This window comes from Rissa tridactyla, chromosome 2 (assembly GCF_028500815.1).
Source record: "Rissa tridactyla isolate bRisTri1 chromosome 2, bRisTri1.patW.cur.20221130, whole genome shotgun sequence".
NCBI classification, from domain to species: domain Eukaryota; kingdom Metazoa; phylum Chordata; class Aves; order Charadriiformes; family Laridae; genus Rissa; species Rissa tridactyla.
The window spans coordinates 44,504,328-44,522,509 of NC_071467.1; the positions used below are offsets into that span (position 1 = coordinate 44,504,328).

Here is an 18,182-nt window from a genome sequence, read left to right on the forward strand (position 1 = left end):
GCTATGCCGTGAGCCGGTGTGGAGGAAAATTGTGCTTTCTCATTAATTCTGTGACAAGTTTTGTGTTAATAGCATTTTTGGACAGCTCTAGTCTGGAGTTGGCCCAAAACATCTCTATCTTGAAAAAACAAGGGTTCTCTTCCCTCCCCATTCTCCTTCGAAGTACAACTAGGATGGGTTGATGAAAAATTAGATAATCTTTAATAAAATAGAAGTATTGCCACAGAAGCCTGTGCTATAGATAGCAGCATGTGTCAGACACCTATACTGGTTTGATAGAAACCAGAACCAGCAACCAGAAGTAGGACTGCAAAAGGAAAACATTTGGCGACCATGAACCTAGGTTACGGAAACAATTTTTTTTCCCTAGTAATTTTTTTTTTAATATAAATTTTATGTTACCATAAAATCAGCCTCTAATTTGGTAGCTGCCTACCATAAGAGAGAAGATTAATGAGTAGTTCATAGTCATAAAGATTTTGGATTAATGCTTTGTGGGGAGCCATAAACCAAGCATTTTTCCACTTCCCACTTGCGGTTTGTCTTGGGGCACTAGTTTTTTTCAAGTCCTTATAATTCACACCCATCTCATTGCCAGGGTTACCTAACGCTGCAAGATGTGTTCATGCAGCCCTAGTTCACCACAACTGTTATTTTATACAGATTACTGGACCACTACAGCTTTTCATGGGGAGCTACTTCACAATCCAGTAGCGCTACTGGAAAACATTTGATAAGCAGCCCTTCTCTTTCCTTGCTCCGTTTCATTTCACCAGGCTTCATATGTAATTCTTTTTTCTCTAATTGCCCTCTAAAATTTTACAACCGTATTGATTTTTGGAAGAAGTCGGGCAACTGTAACAGGTAGAGAGACTCCAGCATAAATTAGGGAAGAATTAGGCTCTAACTGAAATGAAAGCCTAACCAGCAGGGAGGAAATTCTTGTTCTTATTAGCCTGGTATATCTTAACCACCTCAACGACTTTGATCTACACGTGTCACCTGTACCAGGACTGGAGGAAAAAGCTTTTATTGTTGTAACACCAGGGGAGGGGATGGTTCCCTGTAGAGAAGGTATGTGGCTGTCACCTACAGAGATACTCTGACCTCTAAGTTTTGGCACAGTTTTTACCCCTTCCTCCCATTCACTACCTAAAGTGATCACAGATGGTTTTGTGGGGATATCCCGCATGCACGACTTTCCGAAAAACCCAATCAGGTGGGAAGAATCAGGATGAAGTGGAGTCAAACTTAATTTTTGGATCTTTACAACAATCTGGGCAGAAGACACACTGCATTGCACAATTACAAACATTTCTGGGGACTAGAAGCAGAGCTCTAGTTGCCTTGAAAACTTCCAAGTCAAATGGGGTTGCAGCTATCAAACATAAATACCTCCAGAATCAGGGAGAACTGTTTTAGGTCTTGATTTGGGAATCCTTCATTCTAGCCAAGTCCTTCTGGAGGATTTCCTAAACTCCATAGCAGGTATTTATTTCAACTAATTACAGGCAATCTGTTCTGGAGAAAATGAGTATTAGTACAGGACTGAAATGTAACAGAAGACACACCTGAGTGTCTGACAAAAATTCCCACTTCCAAAAAACATCAGAATTTTTTTCTCATCATTTTAAAAAACCTGAAGTCATCTGATAATATAAGTAGCCCTTCCCCAAATCTTCAAAAGCCACAAACAACTGGTTTCTGGCACTCAGCACCTTATCCTTTTGGGGAATTTTATAAAATTCTTTTTATACTGATAAATACCAGCTCACCAAACGAATACAAGGCAACCATGAGAGCGCCCCTGTTTCAAGTGGATAGAGCAATCATGTGCATCCTGCAAATTTCAGGTTGCAGCGTAGGATCTGTAAAAAGCCCATCCAACGGATATGAAGGAGTTAGCCTAATCTGGGATTATTACCCACATCACGACTGGTGCTTCTGTGCAGGTGTGCCTGGATCCAAACTGCTAACATCTTTAAAGTCTCCAGGCCATGAAGTTAGAAAAAATGGATGTGATAAAAATGGAAAGCCTAAAATACCACTCATTCTTGAAAAATTCTATGGGAAATTAATTTTATACCACTAAAATTATTTATACTAATGTAAATACAAACTAAGGAAAAAGTTCTAAAACCAAATTACAGACTAGTGTTTTGCTAGTCTTGTACTTTTAGTGTGCATATTACATGAAATGTCAAAAATTTTTTAAACAGAACAGTTGACTAAAGCAGCCTAATAAAACTTCAGTAATTTCAAGGAATCTTTACAAATCTCATTAGACTGCAAATCATAACGCATCACATAAAATCTGCTTCTTAGATCATTTACAAGCACAAATAACTACTTTGAAAGAAGTGAAGCAATGAAGTTCAAAGCACCAGATCTAGGAACATTATTAACTGTTTCCTCAGACGGGCTGGTACAAAAGGCTTCTAATAATCCTTAGGACAACAGTGTACCATAGACTGCAACAAGTAATGATAAAACATGCAGTCTTGTGTTGGTGAGCTATAATATAGTACTTGGGAAAAAAAGTTAACACATCAATGTGGCATGATAAATATTATAGGCGTTAATTTATTACTCACAAACAGAAATTAGTAAAATTAAAGCTATAAATGATGCCTATTAATTGCCTTCTGTGTTCTTTGTAATGCTTTCCACAGCCAGGAATGAACTTTTTAAATGCCATACAAAGATTACTCATCTGACATAAAACACTGAAATGTAAAGAACGATCTTCATTTTGCTGTCCAACTTTCATCCTGAATTTCCTCTCTTTAGTAAACTAAATAGACACAGAGTTATTCTGCTACAAGGGGTTAAAAAAACATTGTTTATAAAAATAAATTTTGAAACACCTATATGCTGTAATGCTAGGCTATGGTGTATTTAGTTTACTTTGTTCGGTGAAAGGTGTATCCATGTACAATGCTAATAAACTAAGAACATTCATATTAGAGCACCCAAGGATGAATAAGACCACATTTTATGACCAGACAGGACAATTTCCTCAACAGTCCTTGACTAATCTGCAACGTCCTTCATACAAAGTTGCATAAAAGTTGTGATCTTACCTTTAATACAGAGCCTCAGTCATTCAGTCAATTTTCTCCTCTCTCTCTCTAGCTCTTTTTTAAAAATATCCTGAAAATAACCTTCAGCTTCTTTAAAACATAAAGCTTTGGCATTTTGGAGAAACTGTAATGAGCCAATAAACCCAATTTGGAGGCTGGTTAGTATCACATAAATTAATTTCCCTGCTAAATGATCAGAGTCACATCCACCTTTTTCACTACCATCTGCCTCACAACAAAGTTGGCACTGTACTCCTTTGAGAGGTGGACTGTAAAAGTGTCATTTAGAAAAGGCTTATTAACAAAATCCTTTCTAAGTTCCAATTTTCCTGTTCCAGGGTAATGATCACAGGCAGCACATATATACCGTTAGCAGGAAGCACTCAAATGTCCATATGGCATGCACTTTAAAATAAATAAATAAAAAAAAAGTAAACGGAATGTGTGTATGGATCTATATAGATATTCACCTCCATTTTTAGGGATTCTCCCAGGTATTTTACCACAATTCTGCCAGTTGTTATTTCTGCCTATGAAGGAACCGTCCCCGCCATCTGGGGTATTTCCCCTTCTTGCCTCTGGACCATATAATCAAGCACCTATAAAATGGCACTGGAACAAAGCACTTTTCCTGAGCTTGCTCTTAATTCTGCCACATGCACACCCCCCCACACACACCCCTTTCTGGTGTGTGACAGACATTTGAGGTGACCCACTTGGCCATCCCATTTCACTCCTGAACACAGTGAGGTATTTAGCAAGTACTTTGAGATAGTCCGATGGCAGAGGACATGCAGAGAAACAAATGCGTGCTCCACTTGCATGCAGAAAGTCTTCCTTGATTCTGAAATTCTCATTTCTAAGTTCTCAGTGTCAAAGACCGTTCTTAATCATAACAATGCAAAGCTCCAAATAGGCCTGCCCCACTCGACTGGCATTGCCCAGACTTCCCCAAGGGGAGATGTGGCACGTTCATCCTCTGGCCCAGAAGAGAAGGTGATGTACCTGTGCAGGTGAGGCCTGCAGTCCCTCAGCAGCTTCTGGTGGACAACATCAGGGGACAGACACAACCCTGCTGCTGGGCACCCCAGCTTTGCCGGGAGCTGCTCCTCACCTCCGGGGACCCTGACGCACCACCCGCAGGTGGCAGGGACAGGGCAGGCTGCGCCAGCTCTCTGAGGAAGGATCAGGTTAGATCATGCATGCAGGAAAAAGGGGTCCCTGAAACCTATGTGGCTTTCTAGTGCCCCTGCTTCTCTTGTTTGGGTTTGTCTGCTGCTTCCTGCCTATTTTCTTCCCCTCGCCACATAAATGGTTTTGCTTCCTCTCTGTGTAATGTGCAGAAGCAAGCTGTCTTTGTAGTTTGCAAAAGCCACATAAGTTCTTCAAGCTTAGCTCAGCTCTTATGTTTAACCGCTGCAAAGCAGGAAAACCTCTGAACACGGTTCCTAAACTCAAATTAAAAACACCTTTCTGGAATTTTTTACTTGTTGTGGGTAAATGTATGTAGAGGTTAAGATTTTCTCTATATTGAGAGGCCAGCAGTGAAGGCAAGGAAGTTTTAAATTTAGACAGGGACTTTGATGTCCTTTTTCCAGCAATGAAAAAAACGTACTGACAACATTGATTCATGGGACAATGGGGTAATACGTTTTTTCATGTGAAGGAAGTGAGGAAGAAGTTGAGCACTCAAGTTAAAATGTATGTATATGTTTCCCTTTTATGTAGCAGAGTCAGAATTTAACAGTCACATCAAACTGAATTTTACCAGTGTAATTTATTTTGCAATGAATGGCACTGTCCCTTCCTGGACCGAGCTGCTGCTGGGCCATGAGTTTTCAGACAAGGGAGCAGTATCAACACGATGTACAAGCATCATGCTACGCTGTTGTCTTTCACTAAATGTCCCGCAGCATGCTATTGTTCTACCGCATATAATGCAGACAGCAGCTTTGGTTTATTTTCCAGAATATGCCGTACTTTTTTCTCCAAATTTTTAAAACCTCCATTTTTCCCCCCTTAATACTAGCCACAAATCCTGATGTAGCAAAGGGAGTTTTTCTCGTTATGATCTCGTCATGATGATCTCTCCTTTCTTGGAAACGACACCATTAAGATGGTTTCCATATTTTTCTATCTTATGAAGTATAATCAGATTCTTTAGTTTTATTTTCCCCTCTTAATATTTATTTCCTCTGGTTTGTCTTTATATGTCTTCTAGGAAGGGTTGAGTTTTAAGAAATAATTTTCAATAAACCTACTTAGGAAACTTCAGACAGTTCAAGCAACAAAACCAATAGCAGTAACTGCATGAGTCAATTTTACTTCAAAGCAGTTTTCGAAACCACACTGTGTATTCCTGATCTGTTTTTTGTCCTAAAAACTGGAAACCGAATGACTTGAATGTAAATTAAAAATAGCAAACTGTATGACTGTAAAGGTCAAAATCTAGACCACAGAATTACTAACAGTGTTTCTTTCAGATCTATTATCTTCACAGATTTAGAAAGAATTGAAAAGTTCCTTCTTCTCCATTGAAATCAGCACTGCCAGTAGAACGTCTAGAAAACTTAATATATTAAATTTTTCATTCACCTCTCTCAAGGTCTTTATCATCTGAAAATGGATTTCTGTTCAGGAAAAAGAACCATACTGTATAAAACATAAGTTATCTGAATTTCTATTTTTGCATACCACAGAAAGAGATTTAATATTGACCAGGCTGCTGGGTTTCCTTCCTTTTAATAATATATATTAAATAGCAGCCTAGGACATTTTGGAGTCTGGATGCTGAATGTCTTCTTAAAATACTGGAAACCCCAAAGTACACACATGTTACAGGTGCATGTGCAATATTAGGTATAATATTGGTATAATCACAAAATCAACTTATCTCCATGTCTCAGATACAGTAAATTGAAGAGGCAGAAGTTTCTGTTTGGTGCTGCCAGAAGCTCAGGAGGTTCTTCTCTAATTCATCATTCTGGAGGTCAGTGCAGATTTTCCTGTTCATTACAGGGAAACACTCCTGTTCTTACCCAGTCATGACTGCAACCTGTCTCTCAGATCCTGAACACATGGAGAAGCCTGCTTTGAGCTAGAAGAGGTTGCTCAAAAATCATCACTGGCACTGTTAGCTAAACCCCATGTTCTACGACTGGCGTGAGCTCTTTGACACCTCTTCAGTTCGGTTGGGTCTGAAGACTGACAAACGAAGTGTTCCACATTTCCCGGGAATTTCATCAGCATTTCCAGGTGTGTGAGGTTTAACTAAAATCTCTGAACTCCTCACAGCTAGTTTGTGTTTCTCCACCTCAATTACGGAAACCTTCAAGTTCACAAAACTGGGAAATTTCTCCCAGGGAAGAAAAATTATGGGTGAATTTCTGACTGAACATATGAAAAATGTGAAAAGTGCTTTTAAGTCACAAAAGGCAGCTTCCTTACTGCTGGAAGTGTAGGCAGTCTACACCTGCATTGCAGCCTCTTCGTTAACTGCTGTGTGGCTTAGAGAGCTGCCTGCTAGTGGGCAGCAGCCTAATTGCTATAGCGCAAAGTTGCTGAGCCAGAATTCTTCCCCTAAGAAACACAGAACGCTGCTGCACTACTTAAGAAAGTTTAAAAATATGTTTTGCTGGGTTTTGTGGTTGACTTTGTGTATCAGAAACATTCTAGCAATGCTTTATAAGTACTGCTTGCCTTTCCCTTATTCCTATCCTCAGCATCCTCAACAAAGACAGCCTATATTCCCTTCCTGTTTTACAGGTTCAAAGACATTTCACTGCCAGCTAAAAACACAGGCATTGTTTACACTGGTCATTAAAACACCTATTAGTATACCTGAGATCTCAGCTTGTCAAATGAACATTGATCTGGTCAATTTTCCACCATGTATATGGTCACAAAAAGCAGAACCCTGCTAGTCCTACGTGCAAATAAGATTATGTACATAAGACACATTGTTAGTATTACCACTGGAAGCATACTGTGCATTCACGTACAGCTATTTTAATGTGTTTCTGGTGTATCGTATCTTTTTATAGACATGGTTGCTGATTTTAAAATAAAGTCATCTTTTTTCTTAGCTTGCTTAAAACCAAACCTAAAGCTTGGAAATATAGCTACCATTTCTGTGTACATGTTTTTGGCACAAATACAAATTTTTTTAGGGCACTTTACTTGGTATTCTGCAGATGAAAATGAGCCTGGTCACTTCGTGTTTTCAGCTGACTGGACACAAATCTTCGAAGATGCAGAAGCTACATAACAATATTTAAGATGACATTGTGCTTGAGGTGGCAAGCACTGCTCAAGTACAACAACATAGGCTTTGGAAAGCTCGCAAGGTTTATTAACCTGACCACGGCACCATGTAAAATGCGGCTCTGCCATTTCTTATTTTGCTCTGAGCATATCCAGACATGAGACACCCTGGATAGCTGCATTTTGAAATAGAAATGTGAACACAAAATACTCAGCTGGGAGGAAGGCAAAACCAAGTAAATTACAATTCAAGTTGTCTGCTCAGTTTGTGCAGTCAACTCACTACAGCGAACGAGAGAAGCTGCAGAGCCTGAACCTACCCCTTCTTTCTGGTCGCCACAGCGACCACCACCAAGCAGGACTGAAGATACGTTTGAAGCTGTGAATAAGCAACATTGAGGCAGATCTGCATAAATCTCTTCCTTTGGAAGTAATCACTCACAGAAGATTAAAAGGGCTTTTAAAGATTTATTAACTTTTTTTTTTTCTTCAGAACAGAAACTAGAAGAACATACTTTGAAATCCAAGAAAACTCAAAATGGAAGTGGAAGATGGAAGAGAATTTGAGGATCTTCCCAGTCCTGAGCGTCGTAGTAGAGCTAGCCTCCACATCCAATCTTGGTTTCAAACTCAACAACTCGGTGACTTTCTAAGTCACCACATGCTCCTCTCTCAAACCTTAGGAAAAGGAGATTTTTTTTCTCACCTCCTGTTTGGCTGTGGTTTTGATACTGCTCTCCTCAGGAGTCACCCACTCATGTTTGTTGTGCTGTTTTCTTCCTGGGTCTGGCTCTTCAGTTTTTCCTTCTGTCTGCCCTGTTCATCACCTGGGAATCCACTCTCCTCTGGCCATGTCCAGGAGTTTCTGGAAAGGATGGCATCTCCAGGAAGAAGAGGAGGACTCAGCGAGCTGCAGCTAGGATGAGGCAAGGAGACTCCCTCTCTGCTGACCTGCCATACACTTTAGAAAGAAATTAACAGATGAACTTCACGCTCCCCATAACCCCTAAAAATCCCCAAAATCTTATCATAATGTGCCTTTAAAACTAAAAATAATAAAAAAAATAAGACTGCCACCTGAGATATAGAAATACGCTGCAGCTTAATGTAGCTGAGTCAATGTGCCGTTACAGTACACACAGGTACATCTCAAAGGCTCCCTCTCAGCTGGAGCACAGAACAAATGGAGTGAATAGGCAGACAGTAAAAGCAAAAGATAACTTCTTCCCAAGCAAGAAGTCCTTTCCCCCCATACACATGCACTCTAAAGCAATGTTTCCTGGGCTGTCCCCACATTAGCGCCTGCTGCAGAGGGCATTGAGATATGTGCCCCATTCAGCATTTCGGTGGTGCCTGCTCCATTTCAGCGGTGCCTGCTCAGCATTTTGACACACCGGTACCCCACTGAGCGCTCTGTTCACGCAGCCTGTGAGCAAATCCTGGGTCATACCACTGGGGCAAGTCACCTACATCGAGTGCTACAGCTCTGAGCCTCAGCCCAAGGCAAACAAACAAATAAAACCTTCAAATCTATCAGAAACCATTCTCAGCTTTACTAAATTTAAGGACATGGTTTTAAGAGATAATAACAATATTCCACTAACAGAAGAGAGCTCAACTGTTTAACAGCTATGTTTGGGAAAATCTTCTTGGTAAACTGTGGGATTGGAGACCGTGTCCAAGAAGAGACTGAGGTCCTGCTTCACACATCAGGTGCATTTTGTTCATCTGTATTCTGACCAAAATGGGGCCTACAGGGAAGATGGGGAGGGACTCTTTATCAGGGAGAGTGTAGTGATAGGGTAATAGTTAGTTAGTATAGTTAGTAGACAAGGGGTAAGAGTTTTAAGCTGCAAGAGGGTAGATTTAGATTAGATATTAGGAAGAAATTCTTCTTCCTACCACCAAGAAAGGGTGGTGAGGCACCGGAACTGGTTGCCCAGAGAAGTTGGGGATGCCCCATCCCTGGAGGTGTTCAAGGCCAGGCTGGATGGGGCTTTGAGCAACCTGGTCTAGTGGAGGGTGTCCCTGCCATGGCAGGGGGTTGGAACTAGATGATCTTTACAGTCCCTTCCAACCTGAACCATTCTATGATTCTATGATTCAAAGCAAAGCCATCCAGGACTGAAAATCATATACCTGCATCAGTGCAGAAGTGGACCTGGACTCATCCTTGCCGGTGTAAGCAGATCCTGAGGGGCAAGACTAAATTCTGCAAGTGCAGCACTGAGCAGATATCCACACACAGGGATCTGCCTGGCTTCAGGTCCAGGTCTGCCCCTGGCCCCAGGCACCAACTGAGCAAAACCACCATTGCCTGCTCACTTTCGGTCACACCCGATGAGAATTTGGCTTTTTAATCTAAAATAGCAAAGGCCAAGAGAACATTTGTCTTCTAAATATATCAACTATGTAAACATTGTGGACAAACATCTGTTCAGGTTTAAAATTAACTTTTGATTGGAGACAGGCATAGACTGGGTTCAGATAAACTTGGGTTCGGACATGTGAACTGTGAGGGTCTGAACCAGCCTTTTGGTGGGCATTGCAGGTGGCTATGGAGGGGAAGGCGGGAGAGGGCAAGAGGAGTACAAGGCTATAGTAAAGTTATTTATTTACTGACTGAAGTTAGGGGTGACTCAAGAGCTGTGAAGGAAAACAAAACAATCCAAACCAACCAAAAAAACAAGAAGAAAGTAAAAAGATGGTTAAGGCAACAGAAGAGCAACCTGCTGTTTACAGTCTGCCTGCTGTGATCAATAGATATATTTTGCTGGGATTGGAAGGCTAAAGCCAGAGAGACACAAAGCTAGTGAATGTATAAACAACGTCAGTCTGCAGGAGAGTGTGAAGTGTCAATGGCTGTTCAGGGAACAAGTTACTCAGATGCTGTTACGACTCAGAAAAAAATAAAGGTTGTTTGGCTAAGAGGTGAAGGTGGTGTTGTCTGCGTATACGTGCTCATATCTACTATTTCACTATTCTAAAATCCTGGCTTTCTTAGGGTATTCAGGGTTTCATTGACTTGAAGTGTTTCAGTCGTTAGTTTGTAAATACCTGTTCTGTGTGTGGGTTTTAGTTTTGGTTCTGTTTTTTTTGAGGTGAAAACTTGAATTTCACTGTGCAAAGGAAAGAAATCAGGGCAACAGTGCAGCTACCCTGTTAGCTCTGACAACCTGGTTCTCCTGTAGAGTTTTGTGGAGCACTTAGGAAAATGACTGTCTCTCCCTGAGACACATGATGTTGATAGGGAAAGAAATTCAGTGGTGATAATAGTGGGGAAGGGATTCCCGTTGCTGTTGCAGTAGGGTTTTACTTGTTTTGGACTTATTTTTGCTGGTGGCCATGAGTTGTGGGGTTTACTGCTTAGGGTTTTCTTCTTTTGATTTTGTTCCCAATGTAGCTCCAGCTAGGGAGCAGCAGCCTTCCCCATTACTCACTGGCAGCCAGCTGCTCTTGCCAGAAGTGTGTCTAGAAGGTGAAATCAAAAGTGCAGATTGAGAATAACCGATTTACACTGCAATTGATCATTGTGCTGCTTCTTTTCAGAGGAAATCTGTCTTTACTGACAAGACAACTAGACCATCCTCATTGTTTTGCAGAGGCTGTGGATGTTTCAAGTCGCGGGGGGGGCACTTGGTATGGACACAAGGATCACTTTATGCCAAATACTGTACTTTTCAAAGTAGTCTTAAGATGATTATTGACATCACTGGACCAGCACAGCTACAAACCTGACAGGAATTTGGGGAAAAGCATGGGAGATGCTTTGCACTTTACACTGAGAAAAGTGACCTGTGAGAATGCAGGCGAGATCCGTCTGAAAGAACAAAGAGGGAGAGCTGGAAAGATGGTGCTAATATGCCAACAAACTTGAAGGTGTTCTTTTTGTCTTTGGCCAGATGGCTTGACAGTTTGTAGTATGTCTGTGAAAGATGAAGTGCTTGGCAAGGTGTTGCTGATCCTAGTCCCTCCAAAAAGGAACAAGAGTGTTATCTTCATAGGCGCTAAAGGCCTCCAGTGCATCCTAATAATCCATCTTCAGCAGGGATAGAGATCCTCACTGAAATAAGCAGTGTTTGGCCTTTCTGTGCTGGGAAGAGGAACACTCTGTCAGTCCTGCTGACTTCTGCAGTTAGCCCAGTGCTTACTAGATGATAGTGGGGGTGGGTTTAAGGAGGATGGAGCCAGACTCTTTTCAGTGGTTCCCAGTAACAGGACGAGGGGTAACAGGCATAAGCTGGAACATAGGAAGTTCCGATCAAATATGAGAAAAAACTTCTTTACGGTGAGTGTGACAGAGCACTGGAACAGGCTGCCCAGGGAGGTTGTGGAGTCCCTTCTCTGGAGACTTTCAAGACCCGCCTGGATGCAGTCCTGAGTGATGTGCTCTAGGCAATCCTGCTTTAGCAGGGGAGTTGGACCAGATGATCTCTAGAGGTCCCTTCCAACTCTGAAAATTCCGTGATTCCGTGATATACTGCCATTACATATGTCTGTGATAAGAAATATTACTGCTGACTGGTTAGATGCTCTTCTCTGATTCTCTGATCTAATACTGAACCGCCAGGTACTGAAGATGAGGTGCTTACATATGACAGTGGTAAGGAACTTAAATATCTAGAAAGATCCCTGATAAATGATACGCTCTGCAGATAAACCTCTGCCAAATTCTATTCAAATGGCAAAGAGATAATGTGAATATGACTCTAATGAAGGAAGGCTAGAGTTGCCATAATGCATGCAGGTGCAATTGCTCCAAATCTCTCTTAAAATCCATTTTCCTGCCAGTGCTCATTCTTCCTTTAAACAGAAGTTAATACTCTGCTGACATTACTGAACTCCATCATGCTCATTATCTCAGGCTAGCATTTAGATCAGGTTTTTGGAGGTGAAAGACCAATTCATTAACTCTATTGTGTCACTCAATGACTTCCTGCAGAGAGATCATAAGTCAGATGGTGGGTGTCACTGCTGGAAGATAAAAGACAGCTATAAAGTAGGAAGACAACTGGTATAATTCGCAAAAATGAGGAAAAAATACTCCATAGCCTTTAATTTCTATTCATAGTTCAAGTTTTAAGTATGTTATTTAGATAACAGTGCATTTGAGGGATTTTTTTAATGAGTTTCAGATATGGAATGGAAGAGGTTATTGGTTGGTTATTTCTTTTTGACTTAAAGAGAAGAAATAATATAGGTAACAAATAACACAGCAATTCCTGTAAAAATGAATTAAAAATGGGGTGGTTTAAAGCCAGATGTGTTTAAATGCCCATATATAATAAATTATCTTGGCTTAAAGGGAGAAAAAGAGTGTTTGGAAAATTATTACTTTGTCAAAATGATAATGTTATGAAACTGTTCGAATTTCTGTTAAAGAAAAAAACAGCTGTGAGGAATCAAAATCCACTTATTTGAAAAAAAACAACAAAAACAAAACCAAAATCCCCATACTGTTTCCTCAGAGTAAAGAAAACGTTTATTTTTAGAACACTTTCTGGGATGAAAGAATTTTTTAAGATGTTTTATGGAAAGTAGGTTCCTACTGCTACTGGTTATCGACCAAACATAAAGCTTCTCAGTTTGCACATGGGAAATAAACAAGCGAAAATACTTTTCATCCTTATAATTGAGTTTTTCTAAGAACATTTTCAAATATGAGACTTTTCAAGTATAATTGAGAACTACTTAATGTGAAGAAGCACCGTCAAATAAGGAAAGTCTTTGCCAGAGAGCTTTGCAGCTTCCGTTCAGCTTCCCTCTACCTGTTGCTCAAAAAAACCATGGGAGACAGTTTGCACGACTTTTTCTTCCCTAAGTTGTAAAAAGCATGGCAGCGGTGGTGGTGGTATGGAATTTTTAATAATAACAAATATATGCAGGGCTTCTCTATGCTTCAAAGCACAAGGAACAAGCGTCCACTCTTTGAAAGCAGTGGGGCAGCAGCTCTACCCGAGTACCTTCCAGTAACGCGCATCTCCAGTTAATGGCGCTGGGATTTCCAGAGGGTAACAGCACCCAAGAGCGATGAGCAGGCATGAAAGCAGCAGCCATTTATCAGTCACTGCATGAAAAGCAACTGCACAACTCTTCTTACTTTCAAGGTCTCGAGCTGTCCAAAAAAACCGCAGCTTGGGAAGCCTAAGATCTTCTTCAGATCTATTCAAGCCCTCTTATCCTCATAAACCGTGTTTTTTCCTGTTGACTCCTTCATATTCATTAGCAATAAAAAGGAGTGCCGTTCCAAAGCTACTGATGAAAGAAGAAATAAGTTTTGTTTTCTCCTAGCTGGTTTGGAAACAGACACGTTCCCTTCCTCAGCCTGCCCCCACGTCAGCTACCTCTCTTTAATGCTAAGCTATTCTTACCTTAAGTGAGAACCCCCTTCTCAGCTCCTTTAAAGATGAAAGGCACAACTGAAAGGGAACCCAGAAAAAAGAAATACTAAGGTGGTATCAATCTCTCTATTATTCATACAGTTATTTATTGACAAATTTCATTCCTCTTACTGTGTATTCTGGCAGCATCCTTTGCTCTACTTTTCGTCTGGGTTGAGGAACTCTTCACAAAACCTTTCATTACTTTTTATCCATTTTATTTCTTCTGCCCCCTCTCCCTGCGCCCTGCAATTATAGCTGTGCTCATTTGCAATATTTTCTGCTATTAACAGACTGGTTGGCTTTTTTTGCATCAAGTAGCAGCTTCATAATGGGAGACATAAGAGTCACTTAATATAAAGATCACTGAGAATCATAAACCATTTTCTTTTTGACCTTTTCTACCAAAACATTAGCTTCTGAGTCAGCCTGCTTTGAAGCTACAGAAGCACTACATATTGTCTTGTTGATTGCTGACTTCAAGCAATCTTTTTCTTCCATTTCCTCTATTTTTAGTATCTGAAGGCTGAAATTTTACAATATGCTATTGCTCTTTTATTATTTTTTTCTCATGAACAAATGTCAGCACATCAAAAGCTCACTGCTTTTAGTGTGTGTCACTTGAGATCACTGGGAAAAAAAAAACCACTTTGTAAGTCTCCTTATTGAATCATAAACCGTGGGCGCTCCTAAGAATACCTCTCACAGAAGTTCTGGGATCAGTCATTTGAGCATCACTTTGCTGATAAGCAAAATCCATGAAAACTCTCAACACTGAAGAGGGAGACTAAAAATGAACATCACCCCGAAGGCGGAGGTGTATGCAATTGAACTAGTGGTCTTTATGTAGGTTTTGTAAGTGTTTTGTCATATCGATTATGCTTTTTTCTATCAATTCTACAGTATTTTTAATGAAAATAACTGTACACATTCACATATACTTGAGTTGCTCACCTCCTCTCTCTCTCTGTTTAGATGCCAGCCTTAAATGTTCCAGACCCGAAATGCTTTCTGCAGCAGTCCAATCCTCTCAGACAACCATACAATAGTTGTTTGTAAGGAAAACAGCTTTTAATTTCTAGGAAAATGGTTCATAGCTTTTTTCTGATCTTTGGTTATCAGGGAGAGGGGGATGTGGAGTCCCTGCAGACACATCTGGGAGATCCAGACAAAGGCCACGGCAGCTCCCCTGCTGCCTTTGGTGTGCTGCCACATAAACTCACCTTCAGCGTATGCAGATAGGTACCTCACGGTCATGTAGCTATGGCTGCGGACAGGGTCAGTCTCCTCATCGCCTATACAGCTACAACTCACATATAGCCTGAAACGGCAAGTATACATTAAAGAGTCAGAAGGACCCTTGTTTTTCCATGATAATCAATAATTCCCTGTCCTGACACCTGGCCAGAAGTGTTCAGAGGTGTTCAGAGGCACTCCCTGAATTTAATGCACAGCTGGGAGGGGTGCGGTAAGCAGAAAGACTTCAGGTTATTTGGCAGGAACGGCCAGTACAGATCTTGCAGAACTTCATTCAGTTTGCCATTCACCAAGTGCGTGTCTAATGCAATAAAGAAATTGAATATATTAAAAATTTAGAACAGGGCTGCTAAATTGCCACCTAGTGGTCTTGTAACGAAGTTAATCTCTCCAGCATGCTGTTCTGGGTCAAAAAGGCACCAGCGTGCTTTTTGTATTTTTGTCAGGGCCTCGGTATCGGGGCTCACTGTCGTGGTCAGAGCGGAGGGGTGTCAGAGCACGACGTCTGAGCCAACGCAAGATGGGACTGTTGGGACCGCTGGGATGCCAGGGGCAGCCAGCGCAGGACTTAAGACACCAAAAGGGAACTCCTAGGCCAATCAGCCAGTCTGTGCACAGGGTGAAAAATGCTGCCAGGTAGGAGCCTTAGCCTACTATCTCTACTACTTGTTTGCTTTTGCTTTTTAAGAAAAACAAAAGGTAAATATTTTTATATAAAAGGAAATAAAAGGTTTTCTGACTGTTGGTAAATGAGTAAAAAGTTAGGATTTTTGTCCTTCTAAGGCTCAACCAGCTCCAGTGCAGGAAGCATTTTGCTCTGCTGGGGTATTCTCCCACCTTCTAGCCTCACCCCGCCTGAGCCATATGTTCATCAGCATGTGCTGCTTACACAGAGCCAAGAAGGTGGGCAACAACCAAGGAGCACAAGTGGAACAATAAGTTTTGCAGTTCTGCTTCTGTGATTAGTCACGTAGGCCTGCCCTGAAGCTACTACGAGAGACTAAAAATAATTTTCAATATGATGAGCTGCATAAGCAAAGTCTTTAGGGATTAATGCATCCTCAATCATCTTACCAATAACCAGCTTGGGGTGCACCGGACTGCGTGCTGACAAAGACGATGCTCACAGGAGGTGGAGGCAGAAGAGGCGTCGTGTTGGGAAGCCGTCCTGGAGCGGGGGCTGCAGGCCACATCTCTGAGCACGCATCAGTTGTTTCAGAAATAAGTCAGAGATAAGTCAGTCCATGGCAGCAGAATCCAAATGATTCATCTTCCTCCTCCATGCCGTCACCTGGGACCTAGTGCAGTTGGTGGCTGAAGAAAAAACATCAGCCCTGGGGGACAGACTGAGAACCCATCTTGCACCTTCCCTGAGGTCCTGGGTAGCTTAAGGTGTCACACAAGTATGGCATTGCTCTAAGGATGCTGCATAACCCAAAAGCTTAACCCTGGATAAAACACATCCCCTTACAGATCACTGGGTCCTTGATTAAGGTATTGGCACTTCTCATGCCTCCTGCCCTCTTATGATGAACTGGAAGCCCTGTAAGTGAGGGTCATCACTTCCCACACAATATTAAGGGAGGCAGGTCAGGAAAACTAGCCATGGAAGAGAAAACAAATAGGGCTGGGGCAAGGGATAGGACTTGGGTAGCAATAAAAATATTAAATTGGTGACAGGAATTTAATCTTCCTGCACTTCAGGTTTTGTGACTGAAGTACAACTCACCATATTTAGTACCATATATGGTTTTGTTTTTTCCTTTCATATCACTTTCAGCCTGGTTAACCTTAATCTCTTTTAAGATACAGTCTGATTTTTATTTGTGGGTATTTCCCCCCCTCTTTTTGTTTTGCACATCACCTATAATCCTCTTAATTTGTTTCACATTGTACTTTGTTCTTGTTCAGGCTTGATTCAGTTAAATTTGCATCTTGTTTCTCTTTGTTTTACATATTTGATTTGCACAGTTTTGTTTTAAACAAATATTTACTGTTTTACTAGTGTCTGACCTCACTCCATTAACTTAATCAGATTTTATTTCAATGAAGTTCTCTGTAGAGTGAATAGCTATCTTTAAACTGATTTACTATTTTTTTTGCAAGACCACAGCTTCCCTTTTTTTTAGATATTATGGAAGTACAGCAACAGAGGAAGCTGTAAACACACTCCGCAAACTGACGTGCCACTAATCCAAAGTACTGAGTATAATAAAAAGGTATGTAATTGAAAGACAGTTTATTCCTTAATGTACTCTAGGTGATTTGATCTATAACGAGTATACAATAACAGCTGAAAGGTAATCAATACGAGACTGCCTGACAAACTGCAGGTTTAACCGCATACCTGTTGTCAATAAAACTATTCAGGGACAGAATGCCCTTTAAATGCAGCCAGCTTTTTCAAAAAATAAATGACTTGTTCCAAACCCCAGAAGTTGGTAAACCACAAAATAGCATCTAGATGGCAATTACTCATTTGAACTGTAGTGCGTGGCGTAAGTTTCTATTTCCCCTGGCATTTCCTGAGCTGGTCTCTTCAGGGTTTATTAGGATTGGCTTTGACTAAGGGATTTACCATAGTGTCAATCTGTCAGCATTCTGCTAGCCCAGTAGCCTCCTGATTTTTCAGATCCTGTTCAGATTGCTATGCCAAATGGCATCCACATAACTCTGGAAGACATGCCTTCAATTCCTGGTGCCTCATGCCTGCAGTAGATAATACTGAATGCCTTCAAATGCATCTCTGGACAGCTTCTGCTGCTGTTTGCAAGTAGGAAGTCCTATATGTTCCTGTCTTCATCCCCACAAATATCCAGAGTTAATGGCTTGAGATCGCATTAGATGGATCATTCATTACACCTTTTACTTGATGTTTACAAAACCATCAAACGCTTTCAGTAGGAAGAAAGCGTAGTCCGGTGTTACTGTGCTGGCCTCAAATATGAGACATAACCATTCAGTTGCCATGTGTAGAGAATATGTGGCAGCTTGAGGGTGGTGAGAACTTACTTGCATTGGCTCTGAAATGGTATAATGGTATACTGTCTTGGTATTGTCTTCATCTTATATGGCTATGCAGTTTGTACTCAGTTCAGAGCAGTCAGAATGAACTTGTGCCCCCCAAAACACAAAAATGGTGGTCATACCCGAAGATGTGTTGTGTGGGGCAAGTTATCTACACTAAGTTGGTGGACAA

General features: G+C 41.1%; 1 long non-coding RNA gene across 1 annotated transcript in view; it reads right to left on the reverse strand.

Moving 5' to 3' along the window:
• LOC128905638 (uncharacterized) overlaps positions 1 to 18,182 on the reverse strand; it is a 43,396-nt gene that overhangs the window by 2,301 nt on the left and 22,913 nt on the right. The window contains exons 3-6 of the long non-coding RNA XR_008464918.1: positions 16,058 to 16,297; positions 14,950 to 15,047; positions 13,718 to 13,765; positions 8,053 to 8,307 (exon numbers count right to left, since the gene is read on the reverse strand). This is a non-coding gene — a long non-coding RNA (uncharacterized LOC128905638). The remainder of the gene's footprint in view (positions 1 to 8,052; positions 8,308 to 13,717; positions 13,766 to 14,949; positions 15,048 to 16,057; positions 16,298 to 18,182) is intronic.